At 46.0% G+C, this 20,873-nt stretch overlaps 1 long non-coding RNA gene across 2 annotated transcripts in view; it reads left to right on the plus strand.

Moving 5' to 3' along the window:
• The first annotated feature begins 4,909 nt into the window (after positions 1-4,909).
• LOC116525797 overlaps positions 4,910-20,873 on the plus strand; it is a 26,351-nt gene continuing 10,387 nt past the window's right edge. Inside the window, exons 1-3 of one of the 2 annotated variants that reach the window (XR_004257827.1) lie at positions 4,910-5,496; positions 16,738-16,927; positions 19,672-19,701. This is a non-coding gene — a long non-coding RNA (uncharacterized LOC116525797). Of the gene's footprint in view, positions 5,497-16,737; positions 16,928-19,671; positions 19,702-20,873 lie in introns of those variants that run through there. The other variant, XR_004257828.1, reaches the window with a different exon arrangement.

Genomic DNA, 20,873 nt, shown 5'->3' on the forward strand with positions numbered 1-20,873 from the left:
CCAGGCTGGAGTGCAATGGCGCGATCTCGGCTCACCGCAATCTCCGCCTCCTGGCTTCAGGCAATTCTCCTGCCTCAGCCTCCCGAGTAGCTGGGATTGCAGGCATGCGCCACCATGCCCAGATAGTTTTTTATATTTTTAGTAGAGACGGGGTTTCACCATGTTGACCAGGATGATCTCGATCTCTTGACCTCGTGATCCACCCGCCTCGGCCTCCCAAAGTGCTGGGATTACAGGTGTGAACCACCGTGCCCGGTCTGGAGACATTTTTGGTTGTTGTCACCTCTGGGGAAGGGGGATGCTACTGTGATCTAGTGGATAGCGACCAGGGATGCTGTTAAACACCCCAGAATGCACAGAACAGCCCTCACAATAAATAGTTTTCTGGCCTAAGATGTAAGTAGCATGGGGGTTAAAACCCTGATTTCAAGCTTCAAAGTGATTCAGTGTTGGCTTGTCTCTGTTAGCCCTAAATCTGAGGCTGGTGATGTTTCAGCCCACTCATCTAAGCTCATGGCAGCACCCTGAGCCTCTTGTGGGTTCCTGGGCTCAACCCTCCCATAGATGCTTCTGTGAGTGATGATACTGTCTTGAGCTTCTGGGTGAAGACACGCCTCTCACTGTGCCATATGTTCCTGGGAAATTGGCCGCCTGTGCGTCTTATGAGCGGGCTTTCTGGAAAAGGAACCAGTTGTGTAGTTCCTGGTTGGGCCCCAGAGGTTTGAGGTCCTGTTCTTCTTGCAGTGATTGCAGTGAGGCAATCTCGTTTCTCTGAAGAGCCCATTCAGAGAACAGCCATTTACTTCCTGCCTTCTCCCAGTCCAGCTGCCAGGGAGACCCCAGGCTTCAGCAAGAGGCAGCTACAGGGAAATTCAGCCAATGGAAAGATACGAGGCAATTTAATTTCAGCCTTTCCTTTTGTAAATTTAAAAGGCATTATCTCGTGAGAAAGCCTGGGAAACCTTCACTTCAGCTAGGAAGACTCCTTAGTGTTGGCCTCCCAAAGTGTTGGGATTACAGGTGTGAGTCATTGCACTCCAATCCAATTTACTTTTTATTGTTGTTGAGATGAAGTTTTGCTCTGTTGCCCAGGCTGGAGTGCAGTGGTGCTATCTCGGCTCATTGCAGCCTCTGCCTCCCAAGTTCAAGTGATTCTCTTGTGCCTCAGCCTCCTGAGTAGCTGACAGGTGTGTGCCACCAGGCCTGGCTAATTTTTGTATTTTTAGTAGAGATGGGGTTTCACCGTGTTGGCCAGCTGGCCTGGAACTCCTGACCTCAGGTGATGTGCCCACCTTAGCTTCCCAAAATATTGAGATAATAGGCGTGAGACACCATGCTTAGCCTTAAGGTGCAATTTATATTCAGTAATTCAGTAATGAGGGTAAAGTGCTCTAATCTAAAGTGTGAAGCTCAATGCTTTTTTTTTTTTTTTTTGACAGAGTCTCACTCTGTCAGGTAGGCTGGAGGTCAGTGGTACAATCTTGGCCCACTACAATCTCTGCCTCCTAGGTTCAAGTGATTCTCATGCCTCACCATCCTTGGTATCTGGGATTACTGGCCTGAGTCACAATGCCCAGCTAATGTTTGTATTTTTAGTAGAGACTGGATTTTGCCGTATTGCTCAGGCTGGTCTTGAACTCCTGGATTCAAGTGATCCTCCTACCTCAGCCTCCCAAAGTGCTGGGATGATAGGAGTGAGCCACTGTGCCCAGCCACTCAGTGCATTTTTACCTACATGGACACCCAGATAACCGCCATCTGGATAAAGACATGGAACATTTTGACTGGGCGCAGTGGCTCACTCCCATCCCAGCACTTTGGGAGGCCAAAGCAGGAGGATTGCTTGAGCCTAGGAGTTTAAGACCAGCCCGGGCAACGTGGCAAAATCCCATCTCTACAAAATACAAAAATTAGCCAGGCATGGTGGTGTGCACCTGTAATCCCAGCTGCTTGGGAGGCTGAGGTAGGAGGATCGCTTGAGCCTGGGAGGTCAAGGCTGCGGTAAGTTGAGATTGCACTGCTGGACTCCAGCCTGGGTGATAGAGTGAGACTCTGTCTCAAGAAAAGAAAAAGTAAAAAATTAGTGTGCCTCGTCTATCTAAAACACTGATATGAAGAACACTGATACTTCTAAAACTTCAGAGCTAGGTGTCAAAATGAATTCACCCCAAAGTGCACCAAGCATCATCAGATTCTCTTCACTAGATTCAACCCCCGGGACCTCTAAGTGGCTTCCAACCTGTGCTGTGGATGGACAGTGAGTGAATGCTTTTGGTTTTAGATAGGAAGGGTGAGAAATTGTTTTTCTTTCTAATGGTTCTGAAAGAAAGTGGTAGTTACTGGTTAAAACACACACATATCAACAAAGTATTTTTTTCTCATGGTGGGGCAATATTTTATGCATGTCAAAAATATGAACACAGGGCATAGGGTTTGTTATGAAAAGCAACGGGGAGATTGAGTTTGTGTTGTGGGCTAGGTGGGTACGGTATCTGTGAAAGCTGCTGAAGATGCCCTCCCAACGGGAGAACCGCCACAGGGAGGCAGTAGAGCTTAGTGGTTAATAGCGTTGGCTCTGGAATCAGATTTGAATTTCAATCCAGCTCTGACACCTAATAGCTGTGTGACCTCCAGCAAGTTGCCTAACTGCCCTGTGCCTCATTTTCCAACTCAGCAAAATGAGGATAAAACTAGTACCTAACTCCAAGGGAGTGCTTTAAAGGTAATTTAGATACCCAGCTTAACAAGCTCTCAGTGTTAGTTTACGAAGTAGGAGTTGAAGGGGGCAACGAATTTCATTTAAGATAGGTAGATAGATGATAGATTGATAGATGAAAAACAGGTAGATGATAGATGATAGACGATAGAGAGGTAGATAGATGATAGACATATAGATGATAGATAGATGATAGATGATAGGTAGATAGATAGATGATAGATAGACAGATAGATAGATAGATGGATGCTGGATAGATTTTTTTCGAGAGCATATTTTTCAAGCTGTGCAAATGGTTTAACCCAAAATCTAAACAGTTGCTCAAAGAGCCTTTTTCCAGCCTCCACCTACAATCATGTCCCCTTCTGATCATAGAGCTGATTTCAACAGCCCCTTCAGAGAAACCAGGACCTGCCACGTGTTATTCTTCTAGCTCTTTCTTGTCATGAAAGGATGTATAATTTATTGCATTTCACTTTATCTCTCTCTTTTTTTTCCAAGACAAGGTCTCAGTTTATTACCAAGCTGGAGTGCAGTGGGGCAGTCATAGTTTACTACAGCCTCCACCTCCTGTGCTCAGCAATCCTCCCACCTCAGCCTCTTGAGTAGCTGGGACTACAGGTGCACACCACCGTACCTGGCTAATTTTAATATTTTTTGTAGAGACAGGATCTCATTATGTTACTGGGGCTGGTCTTAGTCTTGAACTTCTGGCCTCAAACAATCCAAAGTGTTGGGATTGCAGGTGTGAGTCACTGAGCCCAGCCCCATTTCCCTTTTGAGTGTGGAAAACTTTCTTTCTTTCTCTTTTTTTTTTTTTTTTTCTTCTTTTCTTTTCTTTCCAGAAAAGCGATTTATTAGAGAGAGAGAGAGAAAGAAAGCTCCCATACTGTTGTGTGAGGGGACCCAGAGAAGGAATCCCAGAAAACTTTATTTTAGCCTTTGGGGTGACTATAGATAGATGAAGATAGATAGATAGATAATAGAAATTTAGAATACCTAATACCTATATATTCCAAATATATCTTATATATGCATATAATAAATACATTATGATATATTAGCATTACTTATACCATTTATTTTGGATATTCTATTTGGAATTTTACCTACAATTTCACTGAGGTTAGGAGATCTACTTTTTATTTTATTATTTTTTTTGAGATGGAATTTCGCTCTTGTTGCCCAGGCTGGACTGCAATGGCACAATCTTGGCTCACCATAACCTCTGCCTCCTGTGTTCAAGTGCTTCTCCTGCCTCAGCCTTCTGAGCAGCTGGGATTACAGGTGTGCCACCATGCCCAGCTAATTTTGTATTTTTAGTAGCGATGGGGTTTCTCCATGTTGGTCAGGCTTGTCTCGAACTCCCAACCTCAGGTGATCCGCCCACCTTGGCCTCCCAAAGTTCTGGGATATCAGGTGTGAGCCACCATGTGCGGCCTGAGATCTGCCTTTTTCAACTCTTTTTCTTGTTCAAAGTTTCAAAGTAAGAGCTTAATGTGAAAGTTCCCGGTGTTGCGCGTCCATTATACTGCATGTCTAAGCTTGGGAGAGGGGGAGTAGTGAGCTCTTGGCTGGTGGCTGAACAGGTGATTGGAAGCGTGTAGTGGACTGATAACATTTCTGGAGGAGGGGAGGTTAGTCGGATGGGTAGGGATCTGAAGGATCAGATGGGAGGAATTTAGATTTAGTCCCTGATTGGATTGTAGTTCTCCAGCTGGGATTGCAGGCTGGTTTATAGGAGTGGATTAGATGTTGATGGAATATCAGACTCCTTGATTCTGAAAGGAGGTGAGTGAAACTGCATGAAGGGGCCAGGCTCACGCCTATAATCCCAGCACTTTTGGAGGCTGAGGTCAGTATATCACTTGAGGTCAGGAGTTCAAGACCAGCCTGGTCTACATGGTGAAAACCCTGTCTCTACTAAAAATACAAAAATTAGCCATGTGGTCAGGTGTGGTGGCTCACATGTGTAATCCCAGCACTTTGGGAGGCAGAGGTGGGTGGATCACCTGAGGACAGGAGTTCGAAACCACCCCGACCAACAAGGTGAAACCCCATCTCTAAAAAAAAAAAATTAGCCATGTGTAGTGGTGTGGGCCTGTAACCCTGGCTACTCAGGAGGCTGAGGCATGAGAATTGCTTGAACCTGGGAGGCAGAGGTTGCAGTGAGCCAAGATCGTGCCACTGCACTTCAGCCTGAGTGACAGAGTGAGACTGTGTCTCAAAACAAACAAAAAACTACATGCAGGATTGTGTCTGTTCCCCAGTAGCCTAGGAAGTCAGACTTGAGCATAAGCCCTGGCAACTTCTGAACTGCTCAGTGAGGCTTGTTTAGGGTTGGAGAGATTTTAAATGACAGCTAACAACCACAATACTGAGCATTTACTGAGCAATTACTATATGCAAGGCACTGTACCAAATATGCCTCTTACATATACTCAAACCTCTCAGAAAAGCCTCATTACAACCCTATAAAGTGAGTAATATGTAAAAGCCCTTTTTACAGATGAGAAAACTGAGGCACAATGAGGCCAAATGATTTGCCAAGGTGTAACCAGTTTGTTTGATTTCACCTTCTCCCAAGGACCAAGGTGGATGGTGTCTTGGGCTTTTGCTTTGCAGGGGCTCCTGGCCAAGGGCTTTTGACAGTGGACAAGTGGGCCCACGGAAGCAAGCTCCCCAAGAACACCCCTCTGGGAAGCTTTTACTGGTGCTGGAGGAGAGCAAGCTGGTTGCGTCTGGCAAAGGGGCAACGTCCTTTTCGGAGACACCAAGAGGTGAGTTCAGGGTAGGAAGCTGAGGTCTTCACAAGGTGCTGGCCGGGAGGCGGGCCTCAGGGCTCTTTCCTGAATGAATCAGCTCCCTGCTGGCTGCTGCCAATTTATTTATGTATGAGGCAGAGTCTGGCCATCACCCAGGCTGGAGTGCAGTGGCACAATCTTGGCTCACTGCAAAAACTCTGCCTCCCAGGTTCAAGCAATTCTCCTGCCTCAGCTTCTGAGTAGCTGTGATTGCAGGCAGGAGCCACCACGCCAGGCTTGTATTTGTAGTAGAGACAGAGTCTCACCATGTTGGTCAGGCTGGTCTCAAACTCCTCACCTCAAGTGATCCGCCTGCCTCGACCTCTCAAAGTGCTAGGATTATGAGCATGTGCCACTGCGCCCGGCCTTATTTATTTATTTATTTTTAAGACAAGGTCTCATTCTGTCATCCAGGCTGGAGTGCAGTGGTACAATCATGGCTCACTTAAACCTCTGCCTCCTGGGCTCAAGTGATCCTCCTGCCTCAGCCTCCCCAGTACCTGGGACTACAGGCATGCAGCACCATACTCAGCTAATTTTTAAATTTTTTTTGAAGAGATTGGGTCTCACTATATTGTCCAGGCTGTTTCAAATTCCTGGGCTCAAGTGATCCTCCCGCCTTGGCCCCCCAAAGTGCTGGGATAACAGGTGTGAGCTGTCATGCGTCCCACTTATTAAAGAGGAAAGAACTAATGCAAAGCAGAGAAAGGGCCGTACCCAGATGATTTTGAAAGGTACTTCCCTGATGTGTTTGCCCTCTGTCCAGCAACTATTCTTTCAAGCCTTCAATATGGATCTGGGAAGGAAAATAGTATTTACCACAAACCATACTCTTGTCTGATATGCATTGCCACTCTGAATTCTCACAGATATCTGAAGGTATGGCAAGAATTCTGCCTTTACAGAAGAAGGAGCTGAGGCTAAGAGAGGTTAAGAAAGCTTTTTACTGTCACACAGCCACCAAATAGCAAAACTGGAAAGTCATCTGTGGTCTGCCCGCCACCTGCCTCATATTGCCAGGGATGGTACTAATTGCTGGAATACAAAATCCTAGAGGAAAGTCTTTTTTTCCTAAAACTTTTTTTTTTTTTTTTTTTTTAACATTTTCTGGAGAACAGGGTCTTGCTATATTGCCCAGGCAGGTCTTGAATTCCTGGGCTCAAGCTATCCTCCTGCCTCTGCCTCCCTAAGAGCTGGGATTACAGGTATGTAATCCTGGCTTTTTTCTTTCTCTTTTTTTTTTGAGACAGAGTCTCGCTCTGTCACTCAGGCTGGAGTGCAATGGTGTGATCTTGGCTCACTTCAACCTCTGCCTCCCAGGTTCAACTGATTCTCCTGCCTCTCCCAAGTAGCTGGGACTTCAGGCATATGCCACCATGACCAGTTAATTTTTGTATTTTTAGTAGAGATGAGATTTCACCATGTTGGCCAGGCTGGTCTTGAACTCCTGACCTCAGGTAATCCACCTGTCTTGGCTTCCCAAAGTGCTAGGATTATAGGCTTGAGCCACCTTGCCCGGCCTAGAGGAAAGTCTTTTTTACCTTAAACTTTCTTTTTTTTTTTGAGATGGAGTCTTGCTCTGTTGCCTAGACTGGAGTGCAATGGTGTGATCTTGGCTCACTGCAACCTCCACCTCCCGAGTTCAAGCAATTCTCTGTCTCAGCCTCCCAAGTAACTGGGATTACAGGCGCCCACCAACATGCCTAGCTAATTGTTGTATTTTTAGTAGAGATGGGGGTTTCACCATCTTGGCCAGGCTGATCTTAAACTCCTAACCTTGTGATCCACCCGTCTCAGCATGAGCCACTGTGCCTGGCCATTTTTTTTTTTTTTTTTTTTTGAGATAGAGTCTTGTTCTGTCACCCAGGCTGGAGTGCAGTGGCATAATCTCAGCTTACTGCAACCTCTGCCTCAGCCTTCCAAGTAGCTGGGACTATAGGCTGACTTTAAATACCCAATAGAAGAGATAAGACTGGAGTCCAGATGACCAGTAGGAATGGTGGCTGTTGATTAAGAGCTTTTTGGCACTGTGGCTGGGCCTGATGCTCAGTAACTCTAATAGGCCAACGGTGTCCCCTTAAGGAGGAACTGTTGTTTCCATTTTATATTTGGGGAAACTGAGGCTCACAGAAGTTAAGAAAGTTGCTCCAGATTCCACAGCAAGCTGTTGTCTCTTCCCAGCCAAGGGAGGCATTACACAAAGCAAAAACAAGCCCTGTGGGTGGACACGGTGAAGTTTGGCACATGTGCACTTTCAGCCTCGTTCAAGGGCCTGAAATGAGTCATCTACAAATCAAAGAACGAGCTTCTCCAGACACACGATGAGGCTGGTTCATACATTAGGAGGAGCTGGACCCAGATAATGTGGTTCTAAGCAGAGAAAATAGCCTTATTCCAACAGTGTCCCCTCTGCAAGCCCTTGGGAGCTGGCCAGGCACAGTGACTCATGGAAGAGGGGATGCGGTGCCCTAGTGTCCGAGCGGCACGGCTTAGCCGTCTACTGTGCTTCTTCCAGCTCACAAACCCATTTGTTTTTACCCTTCAATGTGAACCAGATGTGGGCACCTTGCTCTCCGGGAGGTCCCTCACCCACACCCCCCCACCAGCCCCTAGGCATCATTGGAAGCCGCAGCTGATGGACCAGCCTCCTCCCTGCTCTCCTGACTCTCTCACCCCCACGCCCCCTCCCTCACTGCACCTCCTGCACCTTCCCTTCCCCCAACACGATTTGAAGCAGGAAATGACATTGGACAGATCTCAAAAGTCCATATGTCCTGGGCAGTCTCTCTAGGAATTTTCTGGGCCTCCAGCTTGTTCTGTGTGTCATGTCCTTCCCACTCACAGTATCTGGGGGGAGGAAAGTGCTAAAGGAAAATGAGAGGGAGCATCCTTCGTCGCGGTGCTACCTTACCCCACTCTGATCTTGGACGAGTGATTTATTTATGTTTGCACGGACTCGTGAATTCAGTGGGTTATAATCTGTGACTCTCACTATTCATTGTAATAATTAAATTATTCCCAGGCCAGGCAGTGGTTCATACATGTAATCCCAGCACTTTGGGAGGCTGGGATGGGTGGATCACCTGAAGTCGGGAGTTTGAGACCAGCCTGGCCAACATGGTGAGACCCTGTCTCTACTAAAAATATAAAAATTAGGCCAGTCATGGTGGCTCACACCTGTAATCCCAGCACTTTGGGAGGCTGAGGCAGGTGGATCACCTCAGGTTGGGAGTTCAAGACCAGCCTGACAAACATGGAGAAACCTCGTCTCTACTAAAAATATAAAATTATGGCACATGGCTATGATCCCAGCTATTCAGGAGGCTGAGGCAGGAGAATCACTTGCACTCAAGAGGTGGAGGTTGCTGTGAGCCGAGATCATGCCATTGTACTCCAGCTTGGCAATAAGAGCAAAACTCCATCTCAAAAAAATTAAATAAAAAAATAGCCAGGTGTGGTGGCACATACCTGTAGTCCCAGCTACTTGGGAGGCTGAGGTAGGAGAATCACTTGAACCTGAGAGGCAGATATTGAAGTGAGCTGAGTTCATACAACTGCTCTCCAGCCTGGGCAACAGAGTGAGATTCCATCTCAAACAAACAAAGAAAAACTTCAGTTTGGCCAGTGGGAGCCCACTCAAGCTTGTGGCCATGCCCTTTTGTGGTGACCCATCATTCTTTCAGCTTTTTTTTTTTTTTTTTTTTTTTGAGACGGAGTTTCGCTCTTGTTGCCCAGGCTGGAGTGCAATGGCGCAATCTCGGCTCACCGCAACCTCCGCTTCCTGAGTTCAGGCAATTCTCCTGCCTCAGCCTCCTGAGTAGCTGGGACTACAGACACGCGCCACCATGCCCAGCTAATTTTTTGTATTTTTAGTAGAGACGGGGTTTCACCATGTTGACCAGGATGGTCTCGATCTCTTGACCTTGTGATCCACCCGCCTCGGCCTCCCAAAGTGCTGGGATTACAGGCTTGAGCCACCGCGCCCGGCCTTCTTTCAGCTTTTTAGTACAAGCTGTTCCAGGAGCATCTGTACCTTTTTATGTCTCAGCCCTGGAATCAGTCTGTTCTCCAAAGATGCTGGTTCGAAGATCCTGGTTCCCTTTTTTGAAATGGTATTTAGAATCAAGATCTGGATGTACATGTACTCATTGCCTCTAGGGTGAGGCTGTTCCCTGTCCCTCTCAGTGGATACAGCTAGGGAGTGTAGATGTGTACACATACATGCACACGCACACATACAGTCACTTCTGTATTGATTTCTTTATTATTTTAATGAATTGTGGGCTGGGTGCAGTGGATCACACCTGTAATCCTAGCACTTTGAGAGGTTGAGGTGGGCGGATCATCAGAGGCCACGAGCTCAAGACCAGCCTGGCCAACATGGTGAAACCTTGTCTCTACTAAACATACAAAAATTAGCTGGGCGTGATGGTGGGTGCCTGTAATCCCAGCTGCTTGGCAGACTGAGGTGGGAGAATTTCTTGAACTTGGGAGATAGAGGTTGCAGTGAGCCAAAATTGTACCATTGCGTTCCAGCCTGGGCGACAGAGCAAGATTCCATCTCAAAACAAAAAGAAAATTGTGATAAAATATATATAGCATAAAATTTGCCATCTTAACTATTTTTATTTATCTTTTATTTTTATTTTTTGAGACAGAATCTCCCTCTGTCACCCAGGCTAGAGAGCAGTGGTACAATCTCAGCTCATGGCAACCTCCACCTCCCAGGCTCAAGCAGTCCTCCCACTTCAGCGTCCCAAGTAGCTAGGACCATAGGCGCACACCACCATGCTTGCTAGTTTTTGTATTTTTTGTAGAGATGGGGTTTCACTGTGTTGGCCAGGCTGGTCTTGCACTGTTGACCTCAGGTGATACACCTGCCTCAGCCTCCTAAAGTGCTGGGATTATGGGTGTGAGCCTCCATACCCTGCCTCATAATTTTTATTTTATTATTTATTATTATTATTATTTAAAGATAGATTCTCGCTCTGTCACCCAGGCTGAAGTGCCATGGCACAATATCTGCTCATTGCAACCTCTGCCTCTTGAGTAGCTGGGAATACAGGCATGCACCCTCATGCCCAGATAACTTTTTGTATTTTTAGCAGAGACAAGGTTTCACCACGTTGACCAGGCTGGTCTTGAATTCCTTTTTTTTTAAGACGGGGTTTCACCATGTTGGTCAGGCTGGTCTTGAACTCCCGACCTCAGGTGATCTGCCTGCCTTGGCCTCCAAAGTGCTTGGATTACAGGCGTGAGCAACTACGCCCGGCCTGGTCTCAGACTCTTGACCCTCAGTGATCGGCCCACCTTGGCCTCCCAAAGAACTGGAATTACAGGAATGAGCCACTGTGCCCAGTGTTTAATTAATTAATTAATTAATTTTTTTTTTTTTTTGAGATGGAGTCTCGCTCTGTCGCCAGGCTGGAGTGCAATGGCATGATCTTGGCTCACCACAATCTCTGTCTCCTGGGTTCAGGCGATTCTCCTGCCTGAGCCTCCCAAGTTGCTGAGATTAAAGGCACGTGCCACCATGCCCAGCTAATTTTTTTTTTTGTATTTTTAGTAGAGATGGGGTTTCCCCATGTTGGCCAAGCTGGTCTCAAACTTCTGACCTCAGCCTCCCAAAAGTGCTGGGATTACAGGTGTGAGGCACCGAGCCTGGTGATCCATGATTTTTTCATCTGGGCTACACACTTTCTTCAGGTCTCAGCAGTTGTCTTACTAATGGTCTCTTTCCCTTCCTGGACCTAATCCAGGACACCATATTGCATTGAGTTACCATGTCTCTTTAGTCTCCTCTGATTGGTGACAGTTTCTCAGTCTTCTCATGATTAGACTAAGACTGCAGAATTTTGGGAATAATACCCAAGAGATGAAGTCCCCTCACCCTATCACATCCAGGATGTGTGACATATTGTAAAGACGGATGAATGGGGATTCCAAAGCTGTTCATCACAGTCAGCAAATGGTAGAGGAAGGATTTGAACTGGGGCCACTCTGAGATGTGTGCTCATTTCTTTAGTTTGGAAAGAAGAACTGGTAAGGGAAGCAAGGAATACTTGACCTCCAGTATTGAAGTGAAGGGTGGTAGGTAGAAGTCTGCACCCAGGTGAGGTCCTTCAGCGGGGCTGGATTCACCACCTGTGGCCTCTTTCCAGGACCTAGTCCAGCCTTGTCTTAGCTTCCCTCTGTCTGGTGCGAGTGGTACTATCTTTTTACCATTACATGGGATTGTCCGATCTTTGTGCCACTAGTGCAAGGATAAAAATAATCTGATAATCCACCAAAAATGCATGTTTCACGAGAGTTCAAATTATACAAGAGTCTTATACCATGCCAGCCAGCAGTCATAGGCCATCTGTACCTTCCTCCCTGCGCTCCCTGCAACCCTACCTTTAGAGCTCTTGGAGCCTCTCCCAGTGGGAGGCCGTCAATGTGGAATTGGCTTATGGCTGTTGGTGACACTGGCTTTCCTTTACTTGCTGTGGATCCTTTGTCTCGTAGTCATCAGCAAAATCACTGTCACTGCATCAGAAACTCTGGAACATCCTGAAGTTTCAAAGCAGAAATTCTAAATCATGTTCTCTGGGCAGTATTCAGCTAGCATGTGTGTCTCATTTGGCCCTCACTTAATTTTTTTTTCTTTGAGACAGAGTCTCGCTCTATTGCTCAGGCTGGAGTGCAGTGGCACGGTCTCAGCTAACTGCAACCTTCACCTCCTGGATTCAAGCAATTCTCCTGCCTCAACCTCCTGAGTAACTGGGATTACAGGCGTGTGCCACCATGCTCAGCTAATTTTTGTATTTTTAGTAGAGATGGGGTTTCACCACGTTGGTCAGGTTGGTCTTGAACTCCTGACCTTGTGATCTGCCTGCCTTGGCCTCCCAAAGTGCTGGGATTACAGGTGTGAGTGAGCCGCCATGCCCAGCTGGCCTTCATTTAATTTAAAAAGCTTAAAATTAGTCCACAACATGAAAAAATCAGGAACTCATCATAAAAGGCTAGATTTTGGCTTCTTTTGAAAAATCAGATGTGGTAATAGATGGCCCACATTCCCATCTGGCAGCATGAGGCCAAGTGGAGTGGCAGCTGCCCCTGTGGCTCCAGCACACGTTCCCCCTCCACTCCTGTCCTCTCCACTCCCTACGAATCACCATCCCCAACCTTATTCATTGGTGATGTCTGCCTGGCCTCTGAAGGCTTTTGAGTCCACAGCCCTTGCATAAAATTCTTGCAGTTCCTAGGCTGGGCGCAGTGGCTCACGCCTGTAATCCCAGCACTTTGGGAGGCCGAGGCGGGTGGGTCACGAGGTCAAGAGATCGAGACCATCCTGGTCAACATGGTGAAACCCCGTCTCTACTAAAAATACAAAAAATCAGCTGGGCATGGTGGCACGTGCCTGTAATCCCAGCTACTCAGGAGGCTGAGGCAGGAGAATTGCCTGAACCCAGGAGACGGAGGCTGCTGTGAGCCGAGATCGCGCCATTGCACTCCAGCCTGGGTAGCAAGAGCGAAACTCCGTCTCAAAAAAAAAAAAAAAAAAAATTCTTGCAGTTCCTTCATTCACCCAGCAAACACTTACTGGGCTTCTACCCAGGTCAAGGTCTGTGGGAGGCTCTCGAATCAACAAATTATACATTGGTGATTCTAGAACTGTATGTTAAGTCCTTGATAAAGGTAAATCCTGCTGATGTGGGAGCATGGAAGAGCGGTCCACAGCTTAGCCTGGAGAGTCAGGGGAGGGATCCCAGAGACACATGCCCTTGGAAAGTTGGTTGCCATCTAAATTCTTTTTTTTTTTTCTTTAGACAGAGTCTTGCTCTGTCACCTAGGCTGGAGTACAATGGAGTGATCTTGGCTCACTGCAAACTCCATCCCCCGGGTTCAAGGGATTCTCCTGCCTCAGCCTCCTGAGTAGTTGGAACTACAGATGGATGCCACAACACCGGGCTATTTTTTTTGAGTTTTTTGGTAGAGACAGGGTTTCACCATATTGGCCAGGCTGGTCTCGAACGCCTGACCTTAGGTGATCCACTCATCTCGGTTTCCCAAAGTGCTGGGATTACAGGCATGAGCCATCATGCCCGGCCTGCCGTCTAACTTCAAGTGAGGTATTAGGAGGACCCTGACCTTGGGCTGAGCCATCTGTCTGTCTGGACTTGTCCTGGAGTTTGCTCTCCAATGCTTCATCTCTGCTAATTTTTATGGCCTCTTCACAGAGCAGGACTTTCTGTGTTTATCCAGGGACTACAGAAAACACAGTGAGAACATCAGAGCTAGAAAGATCTATCATGGGAAGGATGGAAGCCCAATTTGTTGAGCTTGTGTACATGTTAGCAGGCTATATGAGAAAGGCCCAAAGCCTTAGAGTCAGGTAGATTTGGTTTAAGTCCTGGTTTTGCCACTTACCAGCTATGTGATTTTGTGGTGATTACACTCTTTCAGTATGTTTCCTTGACTATAAAATGGGATAATAGTGTTTATTCCTAATATTACTGTCTGTCTGGTTTGTTTTTATTTTTATTTTTATTTTTCGTGACAGAATCTTACTCTGTCGCTCCGGCTGGAGTACAGTGACCCAATCTTGGCTTACTATAGCCTTGACCTCCCAGGCTCAAGCAATCCTCCTACCTCAGTTTCCCAAGTAGCTGGGACTACAGGCACACACCACCTTTTTTTCTGTTTTTTTGAGACGGAGTCATGCTCTGTCGCCCAGGCTGGAGTGCAATGGTGTGATCTTGGCTCACTGCAACCTCTGCCTCTCAGGTTCAAACAATTCTCCTGCCTCAGCCTCCTAAGTAACTGGAATTACAGGTGCACACCACCACGCCCAGCTGATTTTTTTTGTATTTTAGTAGAGATGGGGTTTCATCGTGTTGCACAGGCTGGTCTTGGACTCCTGAGCTCAGGCAATCCACCTAACTCCACCTCCCAAAGTGCTAAAATTATAGGCGTGAGCCACTGCACCCAGCCAATTTTTTTTTTTTTTTCTTTTCCTGTAGAACTGAGGTCTCACTATGTTGCCCAGGCTGGTCTCGAATGCCTGGACTCAAGTGATCCGCCTGTCTTGGCCTCCCAAAGTGCTCAAATTATAGGTGTGAGCCACTGCACCTGGCCTGTTACTATCAATACTGCATGTAATGTGTATAAAGTCTCAAAAGCAGTATTGGAAATATCATAGATACACACCAAAGAGACATTCATCTTTTTCTTTTGGTATGTAATTCTATGAAAAAAAAAATGTTTGAGACGGGCTGAAGAAAAGTGGCACAATCATAGCTCACTATAACCTCAAGCTCCTGGTCTCAAGTGATCCTTTCACCTTGGCCTCTTAAAGTGCTGGGATTACAGGCCACTGAGCCTGGACAAGTTTTTTTTTTTTTAAACTTTTTTTTTTTGAGACGGAGTTTCACTCTTGTTACCCAGGCTGGAGTGCAATGGCGCGATCTCGGCTCACCGCAACCTCCGCCTCCTGGGTTCAGGCAATTCTCCTGCCTCAGCCTCCTGAGTAGCTGGGATTACAGGCACGTGCCACCATGCCCAGCTAATTTTTTGTACTTTTAGTAGAGACAGGGTTTCACCATGTTGACTAGGATGATCTCGATCTCTTGACCTCGTGATCCACCCGCCTCAGCCTCCCAAAGTGCTGGGATTACAGGCTTGAGCCACCGCGCCCGGCCCGCCTGGACAAGTTTTATGAAATTTTATCACATGCATAGAGTCAAGTAACCATCCCCACAATAACAATACAGAAGTATTCCATCACCACCAAGAAATTTCTTCCTGGGGCTGGGCATGGTGCCTCATGCTTGTAATCCCAGCACTTTGGGAGGCTGAAGCAGGTGGATCACTTGAGCTCAGGAGTTTGAGACCAGCCTGGGCAACATGGTGAAACCCCATCTCTACAAAGAACACAAAAATTAGCTGAGCCTGGTGGCATGCTCCTGCAGTCCCAGCTATGTGAGAGGACTGCTTGAGCCTGGGAGGCAGAGGTCGCAGTGAGCTGAGATTGTGCCACTGCACTCCAGCCTGGGCAACAGAGCGAGACCCCGTCTCAAAAAAAAAAAAAAGGAAATTCCTTCCTCTTACCCCTCAGTCACATCCTTCCTCCAACCATAACCCTGGAACCACAGATCTATTCTCCCATTCTAGAATTTCGTCACTTCAAGAATGTTATACAGGGTCAGGTATGGTGGCCGATGTCTGTAATCCCAGCACTTTGGGAGCCCGAGGCAGGCAGATCACTTGAGGTCAAGAGTTTGAGACCAACCTGGCCAACATGGTAAAACCCTGCCTCTACTAAAAATACAAAAATTAGCCGGGCATGGTGGTACATGTCTGTAATTCCAAGTACTCAGGAGGCCAGGGCACAAGAATTGCTTGAACCACGGAGGCAGAGTTTGCAGTGAGGTGAGATCGTGCAACTGAACTCCGGCCTGGGTGACAGAGTGAAAATTCAATCTCAAAAAAAAAAAAAAAAAAAGAATGTTATATAAATGGAATCAGACCGTATGTGGGTTTTTGTTTTTTTTTTTTGATAGTCTTGCTATGTCACCCAGACTGGAGTGCAGTGGCACTATCTCGGCTCACTGCAGGCTCCGCCTCCTGCGTTCAAGTGATTCTCAGCCTCAGCCTGTAGCTGCCTCAGTCCCAGCCTGTAGCTGGGACTACAGGTGTGTGCCACCACATCCAGGTAATTTTTTGTTTTTTTAGTAGAGATGGGGTTTCACCATGTTGGCCAGGATGGTCTCAATCTCCTGACCTTATGATCTGCCCACCTCAGGCTCCCAAAGTGCTGGGATTACAGGTGTGAGCCACTGTGCCCTGCCAGTATGTGACCTTTTGAGATTGGCTTTTTACACTCAGCAAAAAGCCCTGAGCCCCATCCACATTGTTGCATGGATCAATAGATCATTGCCTTTTATTGCTGAGTTACTTCATTGAATGGATATACCATAATGTGTTTATCTGTTCACTTGTTGTGGGACATTTGGCCTGTTTCCAATTTTTGACTTGTGATGGTTAATTTTATGTGTCAACTTGACTGGGCTATGGGGTGCCCTGATAGTTGATTCTGTGAGGGTGATTCTGGGTGAGTTTAACATCCAAGTCAATAGAATGAATAAAGCTGACTGCCCTCCCTTAGGTGGATGGGCCTCATCCAATCAGTTGAAGGCCTGAATAGAACAAAAAGACTTTTTCCCTGAATAACAGAGAATCCCTCCTGCCTGACTACCTTTGAGCTGAGACATCAGTTTTTTTCCTGCCTTTGGACTAGAACCAAAACACCTGCTCTTCCTGGGTATCCAGCCTGCTGGCCTTTGCACTAGAATGATAGCATCCATCTCCTTGGTCTTCAACTTGCTAACTGCACATCTTAGGATTTATCAACCTCTATAATCACGTGAGTCAATTCTTTATAATAAATGTATATATTATAAATATATGTGATTTATTATATACATATTATCTCTATAGATCAATATATATAATTTCCTATGCACATATATATATATATTTTTTTGAGAGAGGGTCTTGCTCTGTCACCCAGGCTTGAGTACAATGGTGTGATTATGGGTCACTGCAGCCTCAACCTCCTAGGCTCAAGCAGTGCTCCCACCTCAGTTTTCTGAGCAGCTGGGACCACAGGTGTGCACCACCACACCTGGATACTATTTTTTTTTTTTTTTTTTTTTTTGAGATAGGGTCTCACTTTGTCACCCAGGCTGGAGTGCAGTGGTGTGATCTTGGCTCAGTGCAACCTCCACCTGCTGGGTTCAAGCAATTCTCCAGCATTAGCCTCCTGAGTAGCTGGGACCACAGGCATGTGCCACCATGCCTGGCTAATTTTTGCATTTTTTGTAGAGACAGAGTTTCACCTTGTTGCCCAGGCTGGTCTTGATCTTCTGAGCTCAAGGAGATCTGCTGCCTCAGCCTTCCAAAGTGCTAGGATTACAGGCATGAGCCACTGTGCCTGGCTCACACCTGCCTAATAAAAAAATTTTTTTTTTGTAGAGACAGGGCCTCACTATGCTTCTCAGGTGGTCTCAAACTCCTGGACTCAAATGATCCCCCTGGCTTGGCTTCCCAAAGTGTTCGGTTTACAGGCATGAGCCACCATGCCTGGCCATGATTTATTATGTATATATAGATCCTATTTTTTCTATTTCATTGGAGAACCCTGAGAGAGAGATATATATATGTGTGTATAGATATATAGCTTCTTATATATATGATTTATACATATGATTTATTATACATATATATATATCTTTTATTGACCCTATTTCTTTGGAGGATCCTGATTGATACATGACTATTACAAATAAAGCTGTTATAATAATTTATGTACAATATTTTATATGTATATAAATTGTTTTTCTCTGGGATAAATACCCAGGAGGGTGATTGCTGGTCTTATGGTAAGTGTATGTTTAAATTTACAAAAAACTGCCAAGCTGTTTTCTAGCATGGCAGTACCATTTTACATCCGCTCATGTTAATTATTTTGTTATCTGAGTTAAATTTGTGAAATTCAGCATGGGCTGACATTTGAAGGCTGGTCAGACTTGAATTATAATCACCACCATGACACACATCCTTGTTTTAGCTTTCACATATATAAACCAAGCCCAGAGGTCTGAAGGTTTAGAGATTTGAAATAACAAACCTGGCCGCCTGAGATTTTCTTGGCTGGCACCAGGTCTTGCCAGGCCTTTGAATCAGCTGGGTGCAGGGAAGGGTCACCAGGAAACTCAGGCTGCCTGGACCAACAGGAAGCGTGGGACGAAGCTTACTCCGGGTCTGGCTCGTGGTCAGCCTGGCTGGGGCCTGAGGCTTCCAGGCTGGCTCAGTGTGCACAGTCAGGAAACAGCCTGGGCTCTTGAAATCACCCCACCCCTGAAAAATGAATTCACAAACAGAGACGCTCCAGGCTCCTTTCTTTCAGAAATATCTTTTAGCCAGGAATAAGATCAACATACAGAGCTCCTATGACTCTGTTCCTCAGGCTCTGCACACCTCTGTGTCAGTGGCAAGTGGCTTTGGGACTTCTTTTCCAGAAGAAGACTGCTATGGAGTTTTATTTTCTTTTAATTTTTAATTAACTTTTTGTTGTTGTTTCAGAGATGAGGGAGTCTCACTATGTTGTCAAGGCTGGTCTTGAACTCCTGGCCTCAAGCAATCCTCCCGCCTCAGCCTCTCAGGCAGCTGGGATCACAAGCATGAATCACAGTGCCCAGCTCTAGAGTTGTTTACCGATGCTTAATATTATGACTTTCTCCTTTCTGCCCTCCCTGCACCCCTCACTCCAAGTTAACATGTACAAATATATATATATAAATATCTTTATATATATATATATATCTTTATACATTATGTGTATTTTTATTTTATATATATATATATATATTTTTTTTTAGACAGAGTCTCACTCTGTTGCCAGGCTGTAATGCAGTGGCGAGATCTTGGCTCACTGCAACCTCTGCCTCCCGGTTCAAGTGATTCCCCTGCCTCAGCTTCCTGATTAGCTGGGACTACAGGATTACCTCGTGATCCTCCTACCTTGGCCTCCCAGAGTGCTGGGATTACAAGCATGAGCCACTGTGCCCGGCCACATTTATATATATATATTTTTTATAGAGATGAGGTCTTACTATGTTGCCCAGGTTGGTCTTGAACTCCTGGTCTCAAGTGATCCTCCCACCTTGGCCTCCCAAAATGCTAGGATAACAGGTGCAAGCCACCACACCTGGCCTATATTTTTAATCTTGTCTATGTAACCATATTACCTAACACTGTAAGTTTTTTGAACATATTGCATTTGGGTGCTGTTTTGATAAATAGATTCAATTTGACATCACAATGATTTGGACCTTTCTAGTTTTACATTATCTCACCTGAGGCAGGTGAACTGCTAACTCCATTTTATCCAGAATTTCCCAGAGCTAGAACCTACAGATTCATAGCTTTTTTTTTTTTTTTTTTAGACGAGTCTTGCTCTGTTGCCCAGGCTGAAGTGCAGTGGCACGATCTCAGCTCACTGCAACCTCCAACTCGTGGGTTCAAGCAATTCTCCTGCCTCAGCCTCCTGAGTAGCTGGGATTACAGACACCTGCCACCATGCCCAGGTAATTTTTGTATTTTTAGTAGAGATGGGGTTTCACCATGTTGGCCAGGCTGGTCTTGTACTCCTGACCTCAGGCGATCCACCTGCCTTGGCCTCTTAAAGTGCTGGGATTACAGGATTGAGTCATCTTGCCTGGCCCGCCTGCCTTCCCTCCCTCCCTCCCTTCCTTCCTTCTTTCCTTCTCTTTTCCTCTCTCTCTCTCTTTCTCTTTCTTTCTCTCTTACTTAGTAGGGTCTTACTCTGTTGCCCAGGTTGGAGTGCACTGGCATAATAAAGGCTCATTGCAGCTTTGATTTCCCAGGCTCAAGCAATCCTCCCACCTCATCCTCCCAAAGTGCAGGGATTACAGGTATGAGCCACTGCACCTGACCTCATATTTTTATTTACAAATATTTTAGACATTCGAAATATTACAGCATTCAGATCTACTTACAAAATGAATGTAAATGACTGCTTATCAAGAGACTACCATGATTTTGTGACATAGCAGTCTTTTAAGTAAATTCAGAGTAGTTTAGCAGATCTAAAATTTGGAGTAACATTTAGGCTAGGCGCAGTGACTCATAACCGTAATTTAGTACTTCCAGAGGCCTAGGCGAGTGGGTCACTTGAGGCCAGGAGTTCAAGACTGGCCTGGCCACATGGTGAAATCTCGTCTCTACTAAAAATACAAAAAAAAAAAAAAAAAAAAAAAAATCAGCCAGGCATGGTGGTGCATGCCTGTAGTCCCAACTACTCAGGAGGCTGAGTCATGAGAATCACTTGAACCCAGGAGGCAGAGGCTGCAGTGAGCCAAGATCATGCCACTGCACTCCAGCCTGGGTGACAGAGCAAGACTGTCTGAAAAATAAAAAACAAAATACGGAGTAACATTTTAAACCATCACATTGCCACTCTGAAGCTTACTTGTTTCTTACAATTAAACATTTGCTTGGCTGTAGGAGAAAGTAGCAAACATTCTAGGTGACCACACTGTAGCCTATGAAAGTGGATTTCTGACACTGGGCTCCAGCTTCATTTCCTCAGGGTCTTTGTAGGAGGGCAAGCATTTGAACATCGTCCAGGTCACACTCCCATTATGCTGTCCTGAACCTCCTCCTAGGGGCAAATGGTGGAAGTGATATAGAAATGGACAGAGTAGGCCACAGACTTTAACATAAGATCCTCAATGTGTGTGTGTGTGTGTGTGTGTGTGTGTGTGTGTGTGTGTGTGTGTGTGTGT

Source organism: Sapajus apella, unplaced genomic scaffold (genome assembly GCF_009761245.1).
Source record: "Sapajus apella isolate SASKATOON/1434 unplaced genomic scaffold, GSC_monkey_1.0 scaffold48, whole genome shotgun sequence".
NCBI lineage: Eukaryota > Metazoa > Chordata > Mammalia > Primates > Cebidae > Sapajus > Sapajus apella.